Source organism: Toxorhynchites rutilus, chromosome 3 (genome assembly GCF_029784135.1).
Source record: "Toxorhynchites rutilus septentrionalis strain SRP chromosome 3, ASM2978413v1, whole genome shotgun sequence".
NCBI lineage: Eukaryota > Metazoa > Arthropoda > Insecta > Diptera > Culicidae > Toxorhynchites > Toxorhynchites rutilus.
In genome coordinates, this window is record NC_073746.1 from 18024043 (window position 1) to 18051273 (window position 27231).

Genomic DNA, 27231 nt, shown 5'->3' on the forward strand with positions numbered 1-27231 from the left:
GTGCCACCGTGAACTTTTTTCCTTGCTGGAAATTCGTTTTGTAGAACCGTACAATGCGTTCGCGGAGCACGTGCTGTTTCGACGCCATCTTTGCTTTGACTAAATTCAAACTAGCAAAACCAAACACGCCTACTGTTTCTAGGGAACCCAAAGAGCAATTTTCTTGGAGAAAGAAAATTTTACGCTCTTTTTTTGAGTTACTGAAAGGTATTGAAAAAATTCTCATTTTTTATTTAACACCCGTTAGACTTGTGTTTAAAAATGATACATGATGACTCTTTGTTTCCTTCTGCATGATTGAATGAACAGAAGAAAGGGGTAGTAATGGCTTTAATGGTATTTTTGTGTACATTTTTGAACAGAATGCGATACCGAATTCTACCACGATATGTCATCTAACCCGTTTAAAGGATACAGGTACATACAGGAAACGGTTTTTCCAGGGCATCCATTTGATATATCAAAGGAGAAAAAATACAGATTTCGAACAATGAAAACTCAATCTAAATGCAACTACTACACACAGTCCTATGTCAAGATCCCGTCCGTGCCCCTAGGCTCAGACCCATCAACTTTTGTTTGCATACTATACATTGATAAATAGATTAATTTAGATCGAGAAATCGTACAATGTCTTCTGAGACTATCAGTGTCTATTCGATCATTTTGAACGCTTGAGGACATCAACAGTATACTTCAGGCCTTGTATTGTCGAAAAGCGTCCCCAACCGGAAGCGAACAAGAGAAAGATATGTTTGACGCCGACCACTCAACCATGGGAGCTTTTTGAATTACTTTATTACTTCAATAAGAAAATATATCAATCATGGTACCGATATCTTTTTTCTTACGGGCCACTGTAAAACCCGAGTAGCTCTAAATTAACAGCTCAATGCTACCGAAAATCCAACAAACCTAAGCGTCGACACAAAATATTCCCACCAGAGGATTAACATTTCCACGCCAGATGAATTACAGCTGCAGGCTGCCAAGTGGCGCGCACTGACAAATCGCCGCCGGATAGATTTATAAGTCATATCGGTCGCGCTGCCGCCTCGTTTAGCCAATCAAATTGATCCACAACGGTGGCAATGATAATCCGTCAGACGGTGAGACGATGTCGCGCCGAATCAGATGCAAACACACGTGTGCATTTTTTGACATTGTGCATAAAGTTAACCCCCACTCCGAAAGCCAAAGTTGGTTGAGAGTTAATTATGCTTGGGAGTGAAGCGAAGTGTCGCGCGAAACTCTATTAATACATAGTTGCGTACGCACGTGCGGTAAATGTTGGATGCTAATTCCAGCCGCCGACTGGTTCTCTCGCGAAGCGCAAGCACTCGGATCAGTACGAGATAGAGGGCCCTTGAAAATTCCTTGATTACTGTGGCCGCTGCTGTTCGCCGCTACGGGATCAACATCAACACGTCGGCTCTGGTTGGCCATGGATGGCGTAGACCGTAAGACCAACACGGCGAGCTGTGGCAATGTCGCATTATTAATTTATTGAAACAGGTGTTCTTCATGAATAAGATGGAAGTATGAAAAACTGATGAGTTTCGGGTCTCCGTGCATGCGATGCCATACCGTCATGCACGTCATCGCGCGCAAGCCGAGTGCTCCAGAATTTACACAGCGTAGTGTGGATTTTGGTGGGAAGTGAGGAGGTACTCCGAAAAAAAAGCAAACATACTTCCACATTCATGGGTGGGCCTGTCATGATTACGTTATGGAAAAGGAACATGTATTTGGAACTCGATTTTAAAACGTGTCGATTGAATGATAGGGTGGTTCGTTGGAAAAAATGTTGGGAAAAATATAGCATTCCACAGCATGCATTCATCACGGTTCCCCTCCCACCACCATCAACGCGATACGCTATCGGTATCAGCAGATCCCACTCACCACTATCAACAATTACCATCCTTTCATCAGTCGGTGAGCCCTTCTCGTGAAAACTCAATTAAGAGTTAATCACATCAGACCAATCACTTTCATCCATTATCACCGTCGCTGTCACTCCCACTGCGAACGCTTCTGCTTCTGCTTCCTCTTTCTTTCAACCGAATCATCGTCATCGGAGCATTTCTGTGTTCGATGTCGGTCGATTGAATTGAACCAAAAAGAGTAAGAGAGCGAGAGAGAGTGTGTGTGAGCGAGCAGCAAAAACGATAACTAGATCTCGCTTAAGGTCGGAATACAATTTACTTAAAATGTTGCAACGCTCTCTTCTGAGATCGGGGAAAGTTCAACCGAAAACATCTGATGAATTTTCACCCGTCACACCTCCCCTCCAATCACCCACCGATGATTCCGATGAGTATTCTAAGAGATTGCGCTGATTAGGACTGTTGGTGTAAACGGGGAAAACGATACTACGGCTGCACTCTTCCCAATCGATTTGGTCGTGTAATTTTCTTGTTTGTGTCGTAGCACTGAAATAAAGTGTACTTTTCTGTTTGAGCAAATGGCTAATTTTAAATGTTAGAAAAATAAAACAATGACAAAGACGTGACGTGACGTTTCATGGTTCAATTTCAGTTTTTGTTTCACTGAACTTTTCCTTCCCTCAGATGGCACCAGCTATTTAATTTACTCATGTGATATAATCTATGGGCTAACCGAAGATAGGGAAACACAGGGAAAGCATAAATTCGGCGGATGTATTGAATGTGGTTTGAAAGAGAGACCCGAAAAAAAGTCCAATGACACACAAATAACTTTAATCAATCAATTCAAATCCACGTTTATATAAGAGGCACTTTTCTGTTCGTTTCCCCATGATGGTCATTACATTAGGGGTAGTGGGGGCAAATTGGTCATGGTCACCTGCTTGTTTGGTAGTATAACTATTGACTATAGATACCGTATTGATAGTCACCTTATGTTTGCAGAATTTAATGACTTTTGAGTCAACCTGTACTTCAGTAAAGCTGTCGTATGTCAAAACATAAATAAAAACAGAAATTACTCTCTCGATAGCCATTCGGCCGTAGTTCTGTGCGCATGCTATTTAAGGAATTTCTCGTGAAATTTAGTTTATTCAATCTGATACGTTGGACAAATCATCAGTTTGGACGACTGTTCACATATTCTAGGAGAGGTAAACAGATATTTTGTTTAATCTCAGCGGTTAATTAGCATAGAAATCACTTTAATGTTTGGGGGCAAAGGTATCATAGGTGAATAACGACTTACAATGTTCTGTTTACTAAAACTGATATACCTCATCACATTCTGCTCTTGAAGAAGATCCTTTTGTGGCTTTGACCCTGGGTAAATATGTCACTCGAACTGAATCAAGTCTCATTATGCGGAACGTAATGTGTTTCTTACTACGTTTTTGTATGCAAGAGAAAATTTAAATTGAGACTCTAGGTGAATAGGCCAACCTTTTTTCATGCATGTACCTACTATAATAAATATGATTTGAACAAATTTGGACGAAAAAAACGCATAAATCTATCACATTTAGCTTGATATGGGTGGGTGGCCACTTTGCCCCCACTAGGTGACCACTTTACCTCCAAGCAAAAAAAAAACGTTCGATTTTTCATCTTTTTTTCTAACGATGGAAAGTGTACTAATTTGAATTTTTATAGTTAAAGGCGTTTGTTATCTTGAAGAACAATGAGTTGAACTATAATATTCTTCGGGAAACGGGAATTAAATCAGAATGTGGGCGCTGTAAATGGGCATATTACTTAGGGTGACCACTATGCCCCCACTTCCCCTACATCCACCCATCCATATTCTCAGTCTACCGTCTTTGCTTCTTGGTTCTGCATTGTTAGTTACTATTGTAATGCTAATTATAGCAATACATCTAGCTCGAACATGCAGTGTACCGCCAACTCAATTACTGACAATAAATTACTCAACATTTCCGATGTGCTACTGTTGCCGTTAGAGATTCACTCCAGTCAACTAGACTAGACAACGCGGAAATTGGAATTTTTGTTTTTTGAATGTTTCGCGCCTGAACACAACAATAAAGTTTAAATGGCCAGTCTTTGAAATGAAGATAGTTGTTATATCCTACACTATATACTTCAATTCATCCGACTTCTTACATATCTCTGGAAACTCAGAAAAAATGAGTGGTTCTATAGCTGTGAAACACAGTGTACATATTGATGGGATTCTGAGAAAACGTGTAATCCGCCATTTTGTAGCGGCCGCCATCTTGAATTTTCAAGATCATGGAATACGCAGTTTTATAATGACACCAGAGATAAAGATGTATTTCAAATTTCAGATCAAACGGTCAACAGGAAGGAGGTTAAATTTCTATTAATGTGGTACAGCGCTACAGATAAAGTTACAAAGTTACAAAGTCACAAACATTCCAACGGGTCCAAGCTAGATAAAACCGTTTAATAAATAAGTGCAAATCATAATTATATTACGTATACCGAGCGAAAATTCGCTTTTTTTATGACTCGATTATCCGGAGGATTCGATTATCCGGAGTGAAAAATAAATCAATACTCCGGATAATCGAGTCCGATCTGTACTAATTTTTTTTCTCATTGTATATTTTTTTCACGTTTTAACATCAATCCTCTATATCTTTTTCTAAGACACTATTTCGGTACGACTCATAGTTTTTGAGATATAAATTATCAAAAATTTCTCTTACTAAAATCGATACGCCCTATTCAGAAGGCACACTTCTGTAAAAAAAAAATCACAAATGCTGTGGAAAACTCACATTTCCTCCAACCCAAGCGGAATACAAACTTTCGTTCGAATCAAAAATACAAGTTTTGAAAATCTGCATTTTTATATGTATACTAGCTGACCCGGCAAACTTCTTACCGCCCAAAATTTGTGTTTTGTTGTCAATAGTTTCAAACATCCACGTTTTCTTACTATGAGCAAGTTCATGGGTCCAAAAAGAACTGTTCTTTGATTGATCTTCTAATCGACTCCGTTGAATTTACCTTTTACTGTAAAATAATAGAATTTTACTAACAAAACTCATCATTATAGAATCAGATTATTTTCAGATAAAATTCTCGTTCAAGATATTTCAACCACTTGCAAATAACATGTTTCTCCGTTACAAGGAATACATGTTTTATACAGAAAATATGATGGAATAAAGACAGCCCTAAATCGTTAAATTCCTTCCTCGAGTTCTGCTCTTATCAACACATCCGGCAATTATTTTTTTAAGTAAAACCTCCACATGCCAAATTTGGTTTCATTTGCTTGATTAATTCTCGAGTAATGTAGAAATTTGTGATTCATTTGTATGGCAGCAACACCAACACACCCCCCCACCCCCCTTAGAGAGGGGGTGTAGAGGCTAACCATCATAGAAACATTTATGGCACCCTAACACCTCCATATGCCATTTGCTTAATTAGTTTTCGAATCATGCAGAAATTTGTGTTTCATTTCTATGGCAGCCCCCCACCCCTCCAAGAGGGGGGGAAGAGTGTTGAACCACCTTAGAAATGTTTCTTGCCCCCTAAAACCTCAACATGCCAAATTTGGTTTGCTCGATTATGCTTCATTTGTATGGCAGTCGCCATACAAAGATGGGGGTAAGGCGGACATGTTAAGGAAAACTTCAGTTGTATCTTTGGAAACTCATGTTTTCAAAAATTTAAAAGCAGTTTCTTACAGTTCAATATACTGGTTTTCGAAATGACTGGCCAAATGTTTTATAGAAATGTGTTTTCCATGTTTTTTACTGAAATTAAAACAAGCCGAAAAGTAGAACATTTTTATCGGTGCGGGTATAATAAACATGTAGTGGAGGGGATATGGACAGGTTCATGATATTCGAAGCGTAGAGGTTTATCGCTCACGAGAGGAATAATTTCGCTCTCTCTCTCAGTGTTTGTGCGTCCAGTAACTAAAATAGAGCAAAAAGAGAAAGCAATATAAAAAAGAGTTCAAGATTCTTCCCTTCACTTTCCATCATGCATTGGATGTGATTATGGAAGTGACTGTCCATTGAATTCCATTGACAATAACAAACGAGTTCATTTTGTTCATATCGCTGATGCATGAACTAATTTGCTATAATGAATGAATGTGGCATTGAGTGGGGTTCATAACTTCGCTATACGTTATACGTTTTTTATACTTCAAATATCAAAAGTAACAAATTGATATTCATCACATTCGAAATGATATTCGTTCTGGCAGTGAATTTTTCCAAACACGGCATCTGGCAGCTGCAAAGCAGCACGGGCTCAGAAACCTTTGGATAGAGACAAGCAAAAACCACGTGAGATCCCTAACCGCTGTATTTATTGTATTTCAAGCTGCAATACAATAAAAGTTCGAACTAAATAAAAACCATCCGCACACAGCAGCCTCAGGTTAAAAGTGAACAACAGCTGATATTCATTTAGCTAAAATGAGATTCAATTCTGACGTCTCGAATTACCAATTCGCGTCATCGAAGGTACGGTGTCGCCACCTATGAAAGTTTCGCGTGTGAGTGAAAAATATGTAAACAAACCGTTGCATATTATCTTTGTAATTAATATACTGATTTCTCGAAAACTTGTACCGTGTTTATCTTACAATTAGTGGAAATTGTTGAAACATAGTTTTTCTTAGCTGTTTCGATGCTCCGAACCAAAATTTATTGTCATTTAGTAGTGAAAAAAAGCCGTTGAAGTACACCCTCTGTCAATCTACCTGCGAGAGAGGTAAACCGAATTAATGAAATTTGATATAAAAATATCCGCTTAGTGTTCATAAAATACCTAAAATACAAAGATCTGGCTTCTATTCAATCAGTGCTCTAATATTTTTCAAAATATTTTCCTTAGAACGTGTGAAATATGGACGTCAAAAGCTGCGCAAATTGCCCGGAGAACATGCAAGTCGGACGAAATTTGCTTGAAGCTGATTCTGAACAATCTGCAAAATTCAAAAGCCGTATTGTTTGTGTCGTCCCCGGATGTAAGCAGAGATATCGCCCCGGAATTTCTTTTCATGCCTTCCCTTCGAAAACGGACAAATCGTGGTATCTAGACTGGATCCAACGACTACGGCTAAAGATAGAACCTACAAAAACCACCCGTATTTGTAGCCTCCATTTCACCGTGTCGAACTTCTACTCTCCAAGTATGAAGTGTAATACACGCCTTGAAGCAATAATATTATAATTTTTTTATAATTATATTTTTTTTTATTATTATTTTACTTTTTATAGCAACAAGCCGTGCCACTGATCGCTTAATTCTTAGGCCATCAGCAGTTCCCGACTCGAATTTCCCACAACCTCCCATCAGCGAAACCAGGAAAAGACTTATTGAGGGCCGTGCTGAACGTGCTGCAAACCATGCCAAAGTTGGGGCAGCGATGGACCAGAGACATGATACACCAAACCTTTCAGATTTTGCCATCGATGCTGAATGTGCAGATCATCCCGAAGTCTGTGTTCCTACAGTGGAGAAAGCAGTTCAGGTAGACACTACGGATTTGGATAAACTTAAAGTCAAACGTATCTCAGCGATCTCCTTTGGAAGCGATGACGATCTTGTATCATGGACTGGACTTAAATCAAGAGAAATGCTCGAATAAAGGGTGTGTCACATCAAATTGCATCACGGAAAAAACGCTGTAGAAATTTAATTTTTAGGAATTATATCTTCAGCTTTCGCTTATAACCAGATAAGAGTGTATAGATCACGTTGGCCATGCTTCACTGTCAATTTTTCGTAAATTTGGAAAAATGTCGTCGAACGAAAAAGAGCGTTGTGAATTAATCCTGTGCACTCATTTCGAGAATCCGGAGTTGTCACATCGGAACATCGGTAAGATGCTGGGAATCGTCCAATCCACGGTCAGCAGAGTACTAAAACGATACTTCGAGAACCTAACCATCGACCGGAAGGTGAAGAACGGCAAAAAATGGATGCTCCGTCAGTGAAAAAGATCACAAGCGCGTAGTTAAGCAGTTTAGACGTGATCCGAGAAGTTCGGTCCGGGATGTCGCCAATAAGCTGAATTTGTCAAGTTCATTCGTCCAGCGGACCAAGCAGCGGGAGGGCCTGCGTACATACAAGGTTCAGAAGGCTCCTAACCGCGACGAAAGGCAAAACATGGTGGGGAAGACGCGAGCCCGGAAGCTGTACACCGAAATGCTGACGAAGCCGCATTGTCTGGTAATGGACGACGAAAACTACGTCAAAGCGGACTTTCGTCAGCTGCCGGGCCTGTTGTTCTTCTCCGCAGAGGAAAAATTCAGCGTTCCGGAGGAGATTCGCAAGCAGAAACTATCCAAGTTTGCCAAAAAGTACATGGTGTGGCAAGCGATCTGCTCTTGCGGAAAGCGGAGCGCCCCCTTCGTGATGACCGGCACGGTAAACGGGCAGGTTTACCTTAAGGAGTGCCTACAGAAGCGCTTACTACCACTATTGAAGCAGCACGAGAGCCCGACCATCTTCTGGCAGGATCTCGCTTCGTGCCACTATTCAAAGGACGTGTTGGAGTGGTACGAAGCGTGTTGGAGTGGTTCGTGCCAAAGGAAATGAACCCGCCCAACGCGCCGGAGCTTCGCCCAATAGAGAAATATTGGGCGATTATGAAGCAGGCCCTCCGGAAGAACCCAAAAGTTGTCAAATCGGAGGCGTACTTCAAGAGAAAATGGATTTCTGTTTAAAAAAACTACAACCTGACGTTGTACAGAACCTTATGGACGGGATAAAGAGGAAGGTGCGAGCATACGGGCTTGGGCTCGATGTATGAATAAAAAGAAAATGCCAAAAGTTGTTTAATAGTTTTTATTTTACTGTCTAAAATTTTTAAAAGGATCAGTCTACTGGGCGAATTTCTACAGCGTTTTTTCCGTGATGCAATTTGATGTGACACACCCTTTATATTGTCAAAGCAGGGACTCTCGTGAAGCAGTATCGTCAAAAGCCAAAATCTACAGTGAAGCTAGAAGAGGAAATACTGATTGTTCTCATAAAACTGAAAACCAACTTATCCTTTCGATGCATATCGGTGCTATTCCGCCTGCACAGTCAAACCGTTTCAACATGCTTTCAGAGGATTTTGCCTTTCATGGGTGCTGCTCTAAAGTCGCTCAATTATTGCCAATCAGAAGAACAGATTAAGAGAAATACTCCATTTTACTTTAAACCTGACTTCGAGGATGTGGTAGCAGTGTTGGACTGCACGGAAATTGCCATTATGAAACCAAAATGCCTTCATTGCAGGATAAATACATACTCCCATTACTAGTCTCGTGAGACGGCGAAGTATTTGGTGTCGGTAACACCGGGAGGCAGTATTTCTTACATAGGTTCCGGCTATGGGGGTAAAACCTCCGATAAGCAAATCGTAATCGAAGAAAATATCCTTGATCGCGTTAATCCTGGTCAAGCGGTGATGACTGATAAAGGTTTTATGATTGGAGAAGAATGTAAGCAAAAAAATAACAAGATGGTTAGGCCTCCGTTCCTTACAGGACCTCATAAGCAACTAAGCAAGATCGATGCAACTCAGAACATTTCAATAGCCGCTGCCAGATAGCACGTTGAACGTGTTATTCAAAGGATCAGGATTTTTTCGTTTTTCAATTCCAAGGTTGATACCCGGTTCTTGCCAGTTCTCGATGATCTAATGGTCATTGCATGCGGAGTAGTTAATTTGTCTAATCCCATACTAGCAGATAAGAGATTTAAATAGTTTTCATTTTCGTAAAACAACTTTATTCATGTTTTTGAATTAATTTGTCAAAGAGTACAAATACTTTAGATAAGCATTAAAATTAACCTCCTTCAGAGTGTTTAGCACTGTTGTTATAAAATCATGATCGTATTCAACCGTTATTATGTGGCACTGATCATCAAATTCCGAATAAATCACCAAATCCGCCATCTTATACTTAAGAATAAACATATTAAATTGCACTTGACAAAAATACTGATGATTCCTACGAAGTTGCATTGTAATTGCAGTCAAATACGGTAAGTTCTTCACTACATCACCAATGGTTGATGATTTTCCTGCCAGAGGACATTTCATCTCCACGATTTTACTATCATCTAGAATTAACCCATCCGGAGAGCAACCAATCCATGGCGCGTATGGTGGTATTACCAATCCACATCTTGTGACTGTTTTGTTAGTGTTGTACGAGTATTTACACAAAGCTTTAGATTCACAGCTTCGGCCGTGCTCCACTGCAGGGGTGTGCAATTCATTAGGCAAAATTAGTCGCGAAACCTTCCGTCTCCAATCTTTAGATTTGGTCGATTCCGTTTTATAGTATGTAAACAACTGATACGCGTTAGATGTTGTTATTCTCAAACTTCGCTCTTCTTTCCAATCATCTGAATCATGATGGAGTGTACGTAGGCATATTTCAATACTTTCACGAGAGGAAACACATACCTTGAGTTCATAAATTGCACTCAAATCTTGCTCCAAAGGCCCAGTGAAATATTTATAATGGAGTTCAACTTCCGAATCAAATACTCTCTCTAATAAGGATTTCAAGTCCGCTGAGTGAACGTCTTCATCGTATGACACGAGGGACCCTCAAAAACACATCCACGTTTCTGGTTTTGTGATTTTATTATGTTCCTGTGTGGCTCTTATGCATGGTCTGCCGAGTATTTCAAATCCCACAGAACTTTCAGGAAAAACTGCAGAAAAACAAAAATAATATAATAATAAATTTGTCACAATCAAAAAACTAGCTGTGTGTGGACATCATCCACCCTACAAATGGAGCGATTTCTGTAGATGCCATAAAAACAAAGTTCTTAAGATTACCTACCACCTACAAAATGTTGCAAAATCTGTGAGTTTTCCTCCTCGTCAGTCGCTATGTACTGAAAACTTCCCTTCTTTTTTGGTGTTTCTTCAATGGTAGAATCGTTTAAGACACTGGCATCCAGTGGGATGGTACCGCCCATCCATTTTTTGCAGAAGCAAAGATCTTTTATTCGGGTGGCTTTATACATGTCCGAAGCGGTTTTCGCAGCAATTTTTCCCCACTTTTACTTCAGGTCAGTCACGGTCAGTAAAGGAAGCACCGGATTCCTGCACAATAGACATATTAAGAATATATTTTTTTAAATAAATAGGCCTTTACTAAAGTGTTTCTTCCCTGAAACTACCTTTTATAAACAAGTCGTTTATTAGTAGCCTCTTGATGAGTTCAAAGTAATTCCTTAAGCACAGAGGCGAATTAATTACTTATGATTCAAAACACGTTATTGCGCATTTTGCACCAAGTTGGACTGTTTCAGCCTTTTTTATAAGTGCAAAAATACGAATAAAAGTGCGCTCGAACAGCGAATCATGTTGGTGTCTTCAGCGCACTTATTCTTCGATTGATAACGAATAAGTGCGCTGGAGACAGCAAATCGATTTGATGCAAGGTCGCACTTTTATTCACATTTTCACACTTTTGAAAAAGTGTGAAACAGTCCAACTTGGTGCAAAATGTGCAATAATAAAGAAATAAAATAAAACATACTTAAGCAAATGATACAAAACAGCCATGACGTGTTTGCACTTCCCTTTGCCAGCTTTACAGGAACACGAAAACAACCATTTGGAGAAGGAGATTTTCGTACGAATTTTTATTGTATGGGGTTCCGAGCTTGGAGATGATGACTGGAGGCAGGACGAGAAAATACTGAAGCCTTCATCGTGAACTTCTTCAACACCAACTATTAAAAGATGTCCAGCTTTGAATACTCTTTCGCCTTCGACGACTAAACGGCTTCCACCCGCAGCGTAATCGAACACATCCGCAAGCCACGTAGCAGGTTTCATTTTCTCCGACTGATGGCTCCTGATAATGCATGAAACAAGGTCACAGAAAAACACTTATAAGTTAAATTCAGCTTAAGCTACGGCAAAGTTTTTTTCACTGCATAAGGAAAACTCATTTTCCAACCGTTTGGAAGATAAATTTTGCACACAATTATTAATTTTTTTTTAAATTTAGTATCCTGAAAGTTTGTTTACTTTTTCACAAGTAAAGACAGTGGGCCTGATTCTCGAATACACTACGAATACACTTCACGGTGGAAACGGTATGAAACGCATTCACGATGACAACGGTACGGTGTCGACATCTGGATGCGAGATTAGTTTCCCACTAAATTTATCATTATAATATCAAATTATCTTCAGATGAAATTTTTGTATGGGATGATTATACCACATGAAGAAAACAAAGTTTTCCACACACATTGAATACCAGTTTGATACGAAGAAGTTAATTTTCATTAATGATTTTTTATTTGAAAAGTGCTCATTCTGCCTGAAAACTCATCATTATCTTCGCTTCACTAACTCGTAAAACGTAGTTCAATGGCGTGCCGTTTATTTCGTTTCCACCGTGAAGTGTATTCGAGAATCTGGCCCAGTGTCCTTTGGATGCGGTAAGAAACCGTTTTCCCCTGCAGTAAATTTATGTGATTTAACTAAATTAGCATCCTAGAGGATAGTTCTTTCGATACATATTCACCATTACGAAAATTTCTGCAAAAAACGTTAAAAACGGTGCGTTTAAAAATCACATTCTTTTTGCAATTCTTTGTTGACATTCGCTTCACGCACACAAGCTGTCAAATTCAGCTTCGTAGTCGCGAATATGAAAATGACACTGGGTGAAAAAATAACCTTCAAAACATATTGAAGAACAAAAGTTCTGGCTTCCGTGGGAATAGTTCACCTTCGAACGACCCAGCACTCGAGGGGACATCAAAAACCCCAACTGTCCCTATTTTTCCGTCCAGCTCAACTTCCCAATCAGGATTTATAAAGTTGTCTGACCTTTTGGATCAAATCTTCAAGTGTTTTAATGTTTCCGACTCCATCAGAACCATTGTCATCTCAATGCTTCCAGTATTAAAGACAATTTTGCAACAATTGATGCAAACATGGCCCCTCCCTGCAATGATTATCTCTCTTGATGTCTAATTCAAATAGAGAGGTCGGAGATATCACTGTTTTACAGTGGAATTGTCGTAGTCTTATCCCTAAATTGGATACATTCAAATTTTTAATTCATAAGTTCAATTGTGATGTTTTTGCTCTGTCCGAAACTTGGCTTTCTTCGCGAGATGATATCTCTTTCCACGATTTTAATATTATACGCTTGGACCGTGTTGACAGATACGGAGGGGTGCTATTGGGGATCAATAAGTGCCACTCATTTTTTAGAATTGACCTTCGACCTATTGGAGGGATCGAAGCTGTTGCTTGTCATGCAAACATCAGAGGCAAAGACCTCTGTATTGTCAGCTTGTATTGGCCTCCGAGAGCTGCGGTTAGCCGCAAGCAACTTGTTGACATGTGCTCACTCCTTCCTGAGCCACGATTGATCTTGGGAGACTTCAACTCTCACGGAACTGCCTGGGGGGAACAGTACGATGACAATCGCTCACTGTTGATATATGATCTTTGTAACAGCTTCAATATGACGGTTTTGAATAGTGGGGAAACAACACGTGTACCTAAACCTCCTGCTAAGCCAAGTGCTCTAGACCTCTCGCTTTGCTCGAATTCACTATCGTTAGATTGCAAGTGGAATGTAATCCAGGATCCCAACGGTAGTGACCACTTGCCAATCAAAATTTCTATCACCAATGGGTTGAATTCTTCTGAATCAATAAACATGGCATATGACCTCACAAGACACATTGACTGGAAAAAATATACGGACGCGATTGCTCTAGCCATCAATTCCAGAGATGGTTTGCCTCCATTGGAGGAGTATAACTTCATTTCTCGTTTGATCTATGACAGCGCGGTTCGCGCTCAAACGAAACCCATCCCAGGTTCCACTATTCGTCGAAGGCCTCCCAATCCATGGTAGGATAGCCAGTGTTCCAAGCTTTATGGAGATAAATCGAATGCATTTAAAGCTTTTCGGAAACGTGGAACCCCTGAAAATTTCCAAAGTATTTAGCCCTTGAAGATCAATTTAAAAACTTAATCAAAGGGAAAAAACGTGCTTATTGGCGAAATTTCGTGGGAGGTTTGTCACGAGAAACGTCAATGAAAAAATTATGGAAAGTGGCTCGAAACATGAGAAATCGCTCTTCAACGAATGAAAGCGAAGAATATTCACATCGATGGATTTTTAATTTTGCACGGAAGGTTTGTCCTGATTCCGCTCCTGTGCAAAAAATTGTTCGAGATATACCACAAGGTAGGTGCGATCTTGATTCCGAGTTTTCGATGGTAGAATTCTCTCTTGCTCTGCTCTCATGTAACAATTCTGCTCCAGGATCTGATAAAATAAAATTCAATTTGCTAAAAAACCTCCCTGATGTTCTGGAGCTTAATGTTGTTCCGGATGATAGGAGACAAGTGTGAGTTATAGCAATACAAAAACCCGGAAAACCCGCGTCCGACTTCAATTCGTACCGCCCAATAGCAATGTTGTCTTGTATACGGAAATTGTTGGAGAAAATGATCTTGTTTCGCCTTGATCGATGGGTTGAAACGAATGGCCTACTCTCAGATACACAATATGGGTTCCGCAGGGGCTAGGGGACGAATGATTGTCTTGCGTTACTTTCTTCAGAAATTCAAAAGGCTTACGCCGAAAAAAAACAAATGGCTTCAGTATTCTTGGACATAAAGGGGGCCTTTGATTCTGTTTCAATAGAGGTTTTGTCAGACAAATTACACTCTCGGGTCTGCCGCCTCTATTGAATAATATGTTATATAACTTGCTTTGTGAGAAACATTTGAACTTTTCTCACGGAGATTCGGCAGTAAGTCGGGTCTCTTACATGGGCCTCCCCCAGGGCTCATGTTTAAGCCCCCTTTTGTACAACTTCTATGTAAGCGACATCGACAATTGCCTTACACAAAATTGCAGCCTAAGACAACTTGCAGATGATGGAGTGGTGTCTGTCGTAGGATCAAACGAATTCGACCTGCAAGAACCCTTACAAGATACTTTGAACAATTTTTCAACCTGGGCCATTGGTCTAGGGATCGAATTCTCCACGGAGAAAACAGAGATGATGGTTTTTTCTAGGAAGCATAGACCAGCAAAACCAAAGCTTCAACTTTTGGGTAAACCGATCACTCATGCTATGTCATTCAAGTATCTTGGGGTCTGGTTCGACTCCAAATGTACTTGGGGGGCCCATATTAGGTATCTGAGTAAAAAATGTCAACAAAGAATAAACTTTCTCCGTACAATTACCGGCACCTGGTGGGGAGCCCATCCAGAAGATCTTATAATGTTGTATCGAACAACTATTCTCTCAGTGATGGAGTATGGCAGTTTCTGTTTTCAATCAGCTGCCAAAACACACCTCATTAAACTCGAGCGAATTCAGTATCTTTGTCTCCGTATTGCGTTGGGATGTATGCCCTCAACGCATACCATGAGTCTCGAGGTTTTGGCAGGCGTACTCCCACTAAAAGATCGCTTCAATTTATTATCTCTTCGGTTCCTCATTCGGTGTAAGGTTATGAATCCATTGGTGATCGGAAATTTTGAGCAATTGATCGAGCTAAATTTTCATTCTGGATTCATGAGTTCATATCACCTCTATGCAGATTGTTCCTTCTTCGTATATTCCCAACCGTGTTTGTTTCCCTGACTACATCAATTCCTCTGTACATTTCGATCTGTTCATGAAGGAGAAAATCAATTGTGATAATATGTACTTTACTGATGGGTCCTCTATGAATGAGTCCACAGGATTTGGAGTGTTCAACGTATTTTTTAGCACCTCACACAGTCTTCAGAATCCTTGCTCAGTGTATATTGCTGAATTGGCAGCAATTCATTGGGCGCTGGACAGCGTCGCCTCACGACCTGTTGAACACTATTACATTGTAACGGATAGTCTTAGCTCTGTCGAAGCTATCCGTTCAGTGAGGCCGGAAAAGCACTCGCCGTACTTCCTTGAGAGAATACGAGAAATTTTGAGTGCTTTATCCAGACGCTGTTATGTCATTACCTTTGTCTGGGTCCCTTCACATTGCTCAATTCCGGGTAATGAGAGGGCTGACTCATTGGCAAAGGTAGGTGCAATTGAAGGCGACATTTATCAGCGTCAAATCGCCTTCAATGAATTTTATTCTTTAGTCCGCAAAAATACCATCGCTAACTGGCAACGCAAGTGGAATGAAGGTGAATTGGGCCGGTGGTTTCACTCGATTATCCCTAAGGTTAGCCTCAAACTGTGGTTCAAAAGTCTGGACTTGAGTCGGGACTTTATTCGCACCTTCTCCCGACTCATGTCCAATCACTGTTCGTTAGATGCACTACTCTTCCGTTTCAATCTTGCCAGCAGCAATCTCTGCGTTTGTGGCCAAGGTAATCACGACATCCAGCACATTGTTTGGTCGTGCGAGGTGTATCTGGCCGCCAGATCGAATTTAAAAAACTCCCTTCGGGCCCGAGGAAGACAGCCCAATGTGCCGGTGAGAGATGTGTTGGCTCGGTTAGACCTTGATTACATGTCCCATATATATGTTTTCCTTAAAGCTATAGATCTTCGTGTGTGATTGTCCCTACATCCTTAAACCCTCCTTTCCTTCCTTCGCGGGTAATTCGTCCCCTTGCTATAAATATTAGAATAAGTTGAAATGTAAATACACTATAGATATACGAATAGATTTAAGAAATGAGTGTTCATCAACATTGTTACAATTTCCTTATATCTCATCCTTCTCCTAAAAATATGTCACCCTCCTAAACTCGAGTACACCGCGAGTAATCGGTTTTCCACCTTACTAACCATAGATGTAAGAAAAATTATTTATATATATAGTTTTAAATTTTATTTAAGAATTCGGCTCCTTTAAACTTAAGTAACTGAGCCTGTAAAAATAAACGAATTAATAAAAAAAAAAAAACAAAAGTTCATTTGCTCATATTCACTGGTTGTCTGGATCTGACATTTTGATTTTCGTTTGGAGTATACAGGATTTCGATGCAATCTAGTCCGAAAATCTATGCATTTGAGCTTGGCGAAGACGATTTTTTTCAACACTGGTGGCAACACTACTGTCAAAATTTAAACCAGACCTTTTCTACCGCATATCTCTTCCTGTGTGCTCGGATGATGCCAACATCACAGCTATCAATGGACTTCATAAATTATAAAAATGCCTACATCTCTGCTTGAAAGTGGGCATCAAAAATATGGCTGCCTATGAGAGGGCTGATTAAAACGTGCCGCATCGTCATGAAAATAAACTGGACCGAAACCCCCACTGGAACAAATATCCCCACCGTTCTTTTGAATTGTTGACTGCAAACAAAATTCAGACCGTTATTACCTATTTAAAATTTAAATTTCATTCATCGAGGATAGGTCGTAATTTTGAACAACTGCAAATCCGACAGACAGATGATTTTCTCAAACACCGCACTGTTTACAATCGTCCAAGCGTTCACGTGAACGCGTGAACACGAAAACATCGTAATATCAACAAGTGTGCCGGTGGAAACCCGGTTGCCGGCAACCGCACGCCAAAAAAAAAACTGCTCGAACGAAATTGAAAACACAACACGCACGCATTTCCCCTCCGAACGCAACATCACCCACGCGGGTGTCGCGTCACTTCACCTTGCAACATTGGCGCATGCGCTCCCTGATGCTACGCTACGCTACAACCAGTGCTACGATTTCACATCGATGGGTGGTATTGTTTTCCACCCTCTTTCCTCTTCTGGTGCTCTGTGTGTGGGTGTGTTGGTGCGCGGAGCACGAGAGAGAGATAATCCTTTTCATTCGGAGATCATGTGGAGAGCTCGAACCAGGTGCGATTCGAGCAGATTCCAGTTCAGATGTGAGGAAATTTTATTCGCGTACGGACGGAATGTCGCTCGTCGTTGTCATCGTGGCTGTCGGCGCCGCTGTCCGTGGGATATTTCCGGTCGGAGTTTACGGTGTCAACGAGTGTCGGTACGTAGGATTCGAGTCAAATTAAAGTAACCGTGAGTGGGTCGAGCCTCAACCATCAATCCTTCGTTGTTTTGTTATGCAAAGCGATGGATTTTCCTGTCTCCGACAAACACGGAAATGTTCGTCTGGTCTCGGACGGGCGGATTGACGAGAGAGATCAGGAGAGAGTTCCCAGTGGAACGCAACGAATGTTGATTAAGGATATCCAGTAGGTTCAGCGTTGAAGGTGTATGGGTTATGCTTTCTCTCCGTTCGCGCTCTCCCTCTCTATCTCTCTCAGAAGGAAATACCCAAAAGCTACATGTTCGTGTGGTGGTGTTTTTGGCAGGACGAGAAGTGCATTTCCCGTGCCGTGCTGTGAGCCGATGCCGCGCCCGGGAGCCTGTGTTGGTGAGCCGCTGTTTTTCTCAACGGAAACCCACAGAGCATTAGTGCTACGATGAAAAATCAAAATTATCAATCTTCCTCTTCACGTACTCAGTCTTTGGCGGATATTCGGAGGAACGCGTCGCGTGTGTCTCCCTGGCGGGTGTGTTTTTCCGAGCGTTTTTCGTGACACGACTTGTGTGAGAGTGTTGTTTTCCCGTTCTGCTGGACGATTCGGCCGTATTTTTGGAACACGCCAGCAAGCGAGCAACAAACATAAAAGGGAAATTCATCAAATAGAGAGAAACAAAAAATACACACACGCGGAATGGAAGCAATATCTGATGATTAAGATCGACGTCATGCCATCGGCACCTGGAGTGATGATGACGATCGCGGCTACCCCGGCCTGGTGTAGGTGGTAGGGTCTCCTCCTTCCGTTCGTGATTTCATTTTAGCGGTGTGGAGCGGCGGTACGAAAGTGTGTTTCTTTTTTTCTGCGTGTGAGCCGCGCTTCAAAACGACAAAATTCAATCCGGAAAAGTGAAAAGTGCGACCGAGTGGTAAATAAACAGAACTGACATTGTGTATGCCCCCACGCGCGCACTTCAACACGGAACGACGGGACGGTGAAGTGACGCGAAGAAACCAAAAAGAAGGAACCAAAGCGGTCGAAAAAGGTGACGAAAGGCGGAAGGAGTCATCGGAAGGTGTGCGAGGGTGAGAAATGTGGGACAACCAAAAGTCGAATATCGATTGAAGGATTGAGTGCAGCAGCGTTTAAAGTGTGGCTTTAAAGACAAGTGTCGTCCGAAGGGGAGGCTGTTGATGAGTTCACGTGATGACCCGTGATTATTATTAGCGAAGAAGCGAAAGGTATGCCGATCCATACGTTCGGTGTTTGATGTTTTCGGGAGGGTGTGCTCGGTGGTTGTGATTTTGCATGAGAATCGCACGCCGATGACAACTCAATTATGCAACAAAGTGCGTATGTTTCCTTTGAAGCCCTATCGGTGATTTGATTGGATTGTGGCAGAGGTGTTGTGCCATGTTTGATGCCTTGAATTAGGTAAATGAGGAAGATCGAAGAAAGTATTCTTCTCTCAGAATGGTTGTGGATTTCTAAAAGAGGGGATAAAAGAATTTGCGTGCAGTGCATGCTCATGCCGTTGAGTTGACTAATGAATTATAGCTGCTGTCAAAAAAATTGCAATCAAAGTAAGTAATAACAAAACGTTTCGTAAAAAAATTACTATAAACAACGCATATTGTGTAAAGTTTTGTTTAAAGATTTGTTTCGGAAATATTGCATTAAATTTCATTTAACTGTATTGAAGGTGTACTGTTGTGTACTAATTCCAATATTGGTTCTTCGTTCATATGTCGTATTGAAACCTGAAACTGTTCCATTTCCTCTGATAAGAAATGGAAAATCTTTTACTTAGATATCGCAGATACATCTTTTCCTGGGAATAGCAGTTTTATCAGTTTTTTTTTCTTGAGATTATCAATCTTTACGTTAGAAGCTCTAGCTTTTTAGGCTAGCGATGGTTATTTTCTCGTTCCCGGTGAAACCATCGATACTGGTTTTTCATTCTAGTAGCACTATAATTCCAGCAAACCAATTTACCGGTTTCTCCGCAGCGAATAATATAACAATTTCATTACTCTGAAATCGCTCGGATCGGTTTTGCTTGTCTGTCAACAGAAATTTTATAAAAGGGGTGAACATTGTCTGTTTATATATATTTATGTATAGTGGTTCGTAGGAACAACAAATGTTTCTCGTGAAAAAGTTAGCTAATTTATATCTAGATCCATGCAGATTCGCTTGTGGGACGAACTATTTAAACCATTTTTTATAGTTGTAAAAAATACAACTTCTTCTAATTTTGTTTAAAGTCAAGATAGCGATACAGTGTATTTGACAAAGTTTTAGACCTTATTAAAATATGAACTTTTGTCGAAGATGTTTACTTTCTATCTGTTATAGTTTTTGGAATATAAGTCACTTCTGTATGCAGACTCCTGGAAACAGCAATTCCAAATGAAATCGTCCTAAAAATGCAGATTTAAAAAATTTGTATTTTTGATTTCAATGAAAGTGTGTATTCCGTTTGAGTTAAAAAAAAATTTATTCATTAAAATTTTATTTTGTAAATAAAAAAAAGAGTACTAATTTTTCTTCTCAGTGTATATTTCTTCCAAATTAAGACAACAATACTCTATAACTCTTTCTAACACACTATTTCGGTACGATTCATATTTTTTGAGATATAAATTATCAAAGATTTCTCTTACTCAAATCGATACGCCCTTTTCAAAAGTTACGCTTGAGTCAAAAAATTAATCATGATGATGTATTTGGAAAAGTTGTTGGAAATTATAAGCAAATTCATAAAATTTCATGAACATGATACGACAAACGACACGACAAACATTTTAAAAGGGATAATTTGCTATAAAAAGACAATAAATTAGAAATATTTCGAGAATGACTACATTTAGAAGGAGATTGATAATAATCTTTTTTGTTTTAAATCACATCAGAATTCATAATTTGTGGCTAAAAATAATTCTTAACTTACAGAAATTCGAAGTTTCGAAAATTCCTAAAAAGTCGATGTTCCACAAAGTTCGTCAGAAATAGTTTTACCATCTTGGGCCCATTTTTTAAATTTTTGCATTGTATGAAAAAATTTTAAAAAAATATTAAAAAATATGTATTTTGGATATTGCAAATTGAGTTTTTATTTTGTAAATAAAAAAAAGAGTACTAATTTTTTTTTCTCAGTGTACATTTTTTCATATTCAACCATCAATACTCAATAACTCTTTCTAAGACACTATTTCGGTACGACTCATAGTTTTTGAGATATAAATTATCAAAGATTTCTCTTACTCAAATCGATACGTCCTTTTCAAAAGTTACGCTTGAGTCAAAAACTTCCCAGTTGCTGTGGAAAACTCATATTTCCTCTAACCGAAACGGAATACACACTTTCATTCGAATCAAAAATACTCATGTTTTGTCATGTGTCGATTTCATTTGGAATTACTCAAAAAAATATGTTTTGCTCGTAACATTTTTTTGTGTAAATTCTCACGTTTGACATGTTTCTAAATAGAGAAAAGTTAGCAGAGGATGTAAATTACGATAATTTATACATCAAAATGTTAAACACTAATAGTATTTTTCCAAAGAAAAAAAGAAAAAGTCACAGGAAGGTCGTATCCGAAACACGACCGCATAGTTGACGTTCCGTTAGACTATCCGTTGATTTTGGATATGTTTGAAGAATTACATCATTAAACTCTTTGATAATGATTTGGTGGCCTCCTGAAAAGGTTGGGTAGTGTTTGTTTACTCCACCAGTGTTTACCGAGTGATGATGACAGAAAGATGGTAAACAGTCGTTGGATGGTGCGTATCAGATAAAAGATACTGAAGTGGAACGAGATATGATGAAAACCGCCCTCTGTGATCCTAGACGAGATGCCTCCTGTGTTATGTATGGATGAAATGAAGAAAAAAAAACTCACCAATGTAATGTACGATAATTACCAACACCGAACACAATTATCAATTTTTCTCATCAGTGAAAATATGTTACTTTAATATAGAGAAAACATATTTGAAATGGAAAAGGTAATTTTTGTTTTATAACTCTTACTTTCTGAGTGTTTATTCAACCCAATGCGAATTTTAGTTGGACTAACACTACCTAATACTATATGTAGAACATATGGGAAATCACTTTTTCTAATATTTCTTCACCTTTCCAATTTTTCTCGCTGTATAAACTTTTCTTGGGTTAAACTGAACACAACAAAACAGACAGCATAAACCAAACGACCCGTTCTCGAGCGGGAACACACCTTGGTTTTTATTTTGAAAAGTTGAAATAAATCGTGGCATATATCAAGTCATTTTTAACACAACTTCTACCATATACAATCTTACACTTACACTTGTGCTAAATTTTTCACAATACATGATCGGTCATTGATATGAAATTTCACGAAACAACCAACATTAAGATTCCAAATTTAAATTTTATTTGCTAGAATTAATCATATCACTCACCTCACTTGCAATATAAAAATGCCCCCTACTTTCATGTATTTGCAATGCCGATTTCCCACAGGCAGCTTGGTTTTGATGTCTCTGTTAGGGAACACATTTCGGTAGCAACAAAAGTCTCCCCTGCTTTCCTGTATTTGCAATGTCGATTTCTCCCAGGCAGCTTGATTCTGATGTCTCTGTTAGGGACCCGCTGCATGTGTCGTCAATTTCGACCAATCAGAAGTGGGTATTTCCGTTAGAATTGGGGTTGAGATTTTTCAATTGTTCGATAGTTAGTTTCATGACATATTTTATTTTCTTCAATATAAAAAATTTATATGGAATGCCGAAATCGATTAACGCAAAAAATCATCAATTCATCATGAAATGACTGAGCAATAAGCGACAATTTTCACGATGTGCTCGATTTTCGACATACCCCAATATGTTCCCGAATGACGTAATCCTACGTCAAAAGTTGTTCTTCGAAAAACTTTTTTCACGTAAATGTGCCCATCGTCCGATAAATGGAAAACTTTTTGGAAATTTTAAGGGCTATTAATATCTTTTTTTTTTCAGAATTTAAAAAGCATATTTTTTGGAAAAAAAAAATTTTAATTTTCAATATTTTTTTTTAATGATTTTTTTTTCCAAAAAATTCTTTGATAATTTTGAAAGAGTACCTCATTAATTTCCTACATTCAATTCTTTGACTAAAATTTTGAAGATCTGATAAATTTTTTTTAAGTTTTTTTTTTTAATTTTGAGTTTTTTCAACTTTTTTTCGAAAAATCCTAATTTAAAAACTATAAGATCTACAAAAAGTTGGTTATAGAATGAAATGTAGGAAATTACTTAAGTTTTCTTCGAAAATTATCAAAAAATTTTTTTGAAAAAAAAATTCATTGAAAAAAAAAATTTTGAAAATATTTTTTTTTTCTTGAAAACATATGCTTTTAAAATTCTGAAAAAAAAATGATATGAATAGCCCTTGAAATTTCCAACAAGTTTTCCATACATCGGACACATTTGCATGGAGAAAGTTTTTCGAACAACAACTTTTTCTTTGAAAAAATACTATTAATGTTTAATTTGTAACATTTTTGTGTATAAATTATCGTAATTTACACGCTCTGTTAACGTTTATCTATTTAGAAACATGTTAAGAACATGTCAAACGTGAGAATTTACACACAAAAATGTTGCGAGCAAAACATTATTTTTTTTTCTGGATATATTTAAGTATATATAAGTAATTTTAAGTAATAAGTAATTTTTGTATGAAGACTCATACAAAAATTACTTATATTCCAAAAACTATAAAAGATAGAAAGTTGTTGTCTTCGACAAAAGTTTATATTTTAACAAGGTATAAAACTTTGTCGAATACACTATATCGCTGTCTTGACTTTAAACAAAATTAGGATAAGTTGTATTTATTTAAAAAAAAACATGAAAAAGTTGTTGTTCGAAAAACTTTTTCCCTGTAAAAGTGCCCATTTTCCGATGTATGGACGACTTGTTGGAAATTGTAAGAGCTATTTATATATATAGGGCTATTTATATATAGGTTTTAAAAGAATACGTTTTTGAGAAAAATGAATTTAAATTTTTAAAATAACTTTCTTGTCAGCGAAATTTTTTTCCAAAAAATGTTTGGTATTTTTTTGAGAAATTTTGAACAATTTCCAATATTTCATCCTTTGACAAGAATTTTTTAGGTATCATAGTATTTAAATTATAAATTTTTGTAAAAAATTAAGAAAACAAAAACATTGTCTTCTTCCAAAAAGTAGTCTAATTATTTTTTCGAATATTTCAAGTATGCATTGTTGCTTAAAGGACCCATGTATTTACACCCACAACGTTTCACTGCTATCTGAGATGGTGCTGCCAACGGCCAGTCGAGTTGGCATGAAATTTGTCATTCATTGGTGGAATTGAGGGAAGGAATTGTGCCCAAAAACAACTCGTTTTATATAAATTGAATGTTTTTATTAATATTCACAACAGCTCAACAGAAACAAATATTATGTCTCCACAGAGTTAGTGGAGAACACATGGTAACAAAATGCTACGCATGACCAATCTAGCAGTCATCACACGCATTACTTCTTAAGCAATAAGTTGATTTGGAGTGGTGATATCGAAAAAAATTAATGTGTGTGAATTTTTCCTACTAAAAATAGATCCGAATATCGGGAAGATAAACTAAATCGGGAACTTATGGAAAAACAAATGAAAATGATGATTGGAATATTGAATAACTGTGTATTGTATGATAACGAAATTTGTCGCACTTTAATCGCACTTGATTTCCTAAGTAATGAAATCGCAGAATATTTCGACCAAATGTCGGTCGCGGAACACCGGTACCATCGATTTGAACGTAGTCTGATTATGTGCGGACATTCTGCAAAATACAAGAGCGAACGAACAACTCGATCGAAACATGGCCCATACATATTACTTCTAAAGCCGTAATATTGAGTGAACATGGTCTACCAGGAATTTCATTATTTGGGTGGCCTATGTTCTGAGTTACCGTATTTTTTTTTAATATCAACAAGTTTTTTGAAATGTAAATACCACGTAAGTATGTTCAAAATTTACGCTGTATGAATGCTAATATCTGATAATAAAACAAAACAAAATACCAACCATCAAGCTACGAATATATTTTACAGCTGAGACATCGTTGAGTATGTAAAACAGAAATACCACTCATCACCACGTCAAAATCAGGAGACGACAGCTTCTATTCACACCTTGACCCGAACGAATAGAAGTAAGCTAAAGTAAAAGTCAAGAACAACAAAATGTTATGTTGTTTCATTTTCACATCTTTTTCCACTCTTCTCTAATATTTCCCCGTCTATTGCCACCATTGTCATCTCGCTGTCATGTCATTCATTCCCGAAACATATGTGTCGGAAAATATTAATGGGGTTAATGAGGGCAGCGATCGTTGGCACAAATGGCCCAATAAAGTAACATCACAGCTTGGACATAAATTTTCCCCGGAACAAATTAAAAATTCCTTGAATTTTCCCAAACAAATGAAGCAGAATGGCACATTTTTAATTTGGACGGTCCCGTAAAACTCTAAACAGACTGCACAATTGCCCTTTTTCGCATCCATTCAGAACCCTTTTTTTTTGCTCTGCGTCGACAAAAAGTCACATTATCGTTTTCAGCGCAGAATCCTAGCGAAAAGTGAAATCAGACCAGACAGACAGACAGGCCAACAGTTAGACCGGATGGGAGAAAAATCGAGGGGGAGAATCTGCGAATATTCAGACAGAGAGCCAAGATGCCGCTGGCTGTTTTTCTTTCCACTTATCGCCGATTTTCGATATAAGGATGCATTCGCACGCGCGAATGGCACACACCGATCCGTGGCCTCTCCCTCTCAATATGAGACCTTACCAGACTGTAGCATATCGAAACAGTCGAAACACCATAACAGCACCACAATCATGTCCCCATTAGATGCATATTAAAATCCGCTTTTGTGCCTTCGTGCCTGGGGGAGGTTAGCGAAGAAGTTAGGGTTAAATTTTTCGCGCTTGCAGACTACAAATTGTGGGCGGCTGTGTTCGCAATACCTAATGAAGTGGGAAACACCTTCTTCCACCATGTCGCGAATAAGTTCGGGATGTTTGTCTGTGCGGGGCACAAACGGAACGGAGATGGAATTGCACCGGGCACGTATTCAATTAATATCGAATCTTGTCTTGTCGCTTCCGGAAGTTGGTTCCTGTTGTGTTGGCTCGGAACAGAAGGAAAAATCGTGCGTGCGTGATGCTGTCTCTGCCTCTGTTGCTGCTACTTCTGCATCGCCATAGTAACGCGTGGGAGTGGGACAGGAGTAGGAGGGGGAAAATCAATAGCAACAGGGATTTCTTGACTTCACCGCCGGAAGGTGATTTGTTCGGACTTTTCTGTTACTAGTGCTGGTGCGCGCGATCGCTCCCTGGCTTTGCACACAGCCGGCGGGGGCGAGCGTCGTGCAAAAGATAATTGTTCCATTTGGCACGTGCCGAACGACGTGTCGAACACGGTGGGATGCTGGCATCGAGGTGGCGTTTGATTTTCAATGTCCTGATTAAAGGCCGGTTTAGAGTTCCCGTGAACATGAACTTGAACAGATGGTGGAATAGGACGGTCATTTCACGGTGAATTACATTGCGAACAAACAGCTCAAAAAATCGTGGTGAATAAAATGATTTTGTTCACGTTCACGTTCATATTAAAAGTTCGACAGTGAACGTGAAGTAAATAAACATCGATCTTCAATAAAATTATTCGGATAAAATATACAGTTGTTCACGAATCAACCCAAACCAACGAAGTTTTTTAACCCGCGCAGAGATCCGATTGATTGAAATTGCATCCATATCAAAATTTTCATTGAAACATATCCTTTTACAGTTCACGGTGAAATAATTTTCAGAATGCCTTGGGACATTCGAACGTGAACATGAACGTGGAAATATTTTGACGTCTGTATTCACCACTGTTTTCACGTTCACGTTCACCGAAGTCGGTGAACTATGGTGAGTTCACCAACATCTCGATTCCACGGTGGAAATTCAGAATTGTTGTGAAATATTGAATTATCTCATTTTTATCAATATGAATTGTGTTTAAACATGTTTTCCAACTAGAAAATGTTTCTTCCTATCGTTTCAAGATGTTTTCCTCGCGTTTTATATATAGACTGAATAATTATTAACAAAAAAGGGTTTGTCCGCGTTCACGTTCACGGGAACTCTAAACCTACCTTAATGTGTTACTGCGCTGTTATTGAAAGGATGTAATCATTCTGATAGCTCAGAGAATGAAGGGCGAGGGGACCTTCCATTCCAATTACCCAACATATAAATCTGAACTTTTCGAACG

The 27231-nt window shown here is 38.9% G+C and overlaps 1 protein-coding gene across 4 annotated transcripts in view; it reads left to right on the forward strand.

Moving 5' to 3' along the window:
• Positions 1–27231, forward strand: part of LOC129776205 (CUGBP Elav-like family member 2) — an 852400-nt gene that overhangs the window by 20684 nt on the left and 804485 nt on the right. For 2 of the 4 annotated variants that reach the window (XM_055781708.1, XM_055781712.1), the window contains exon 1: positions 18356–19136. The exons of 1 other annotated variant lie outside the window; for it this stretch is intronic. The gene's annotated coding sequence lies outside the window, so the exon portion shown is untranslated. Of the gene's footprint in view, positions 1–18355; positions 19137–27231 lie in introns of those variants that run through there. One more of the 4 variants, XM_055781711.1, reaches the window with a different exon arrangement.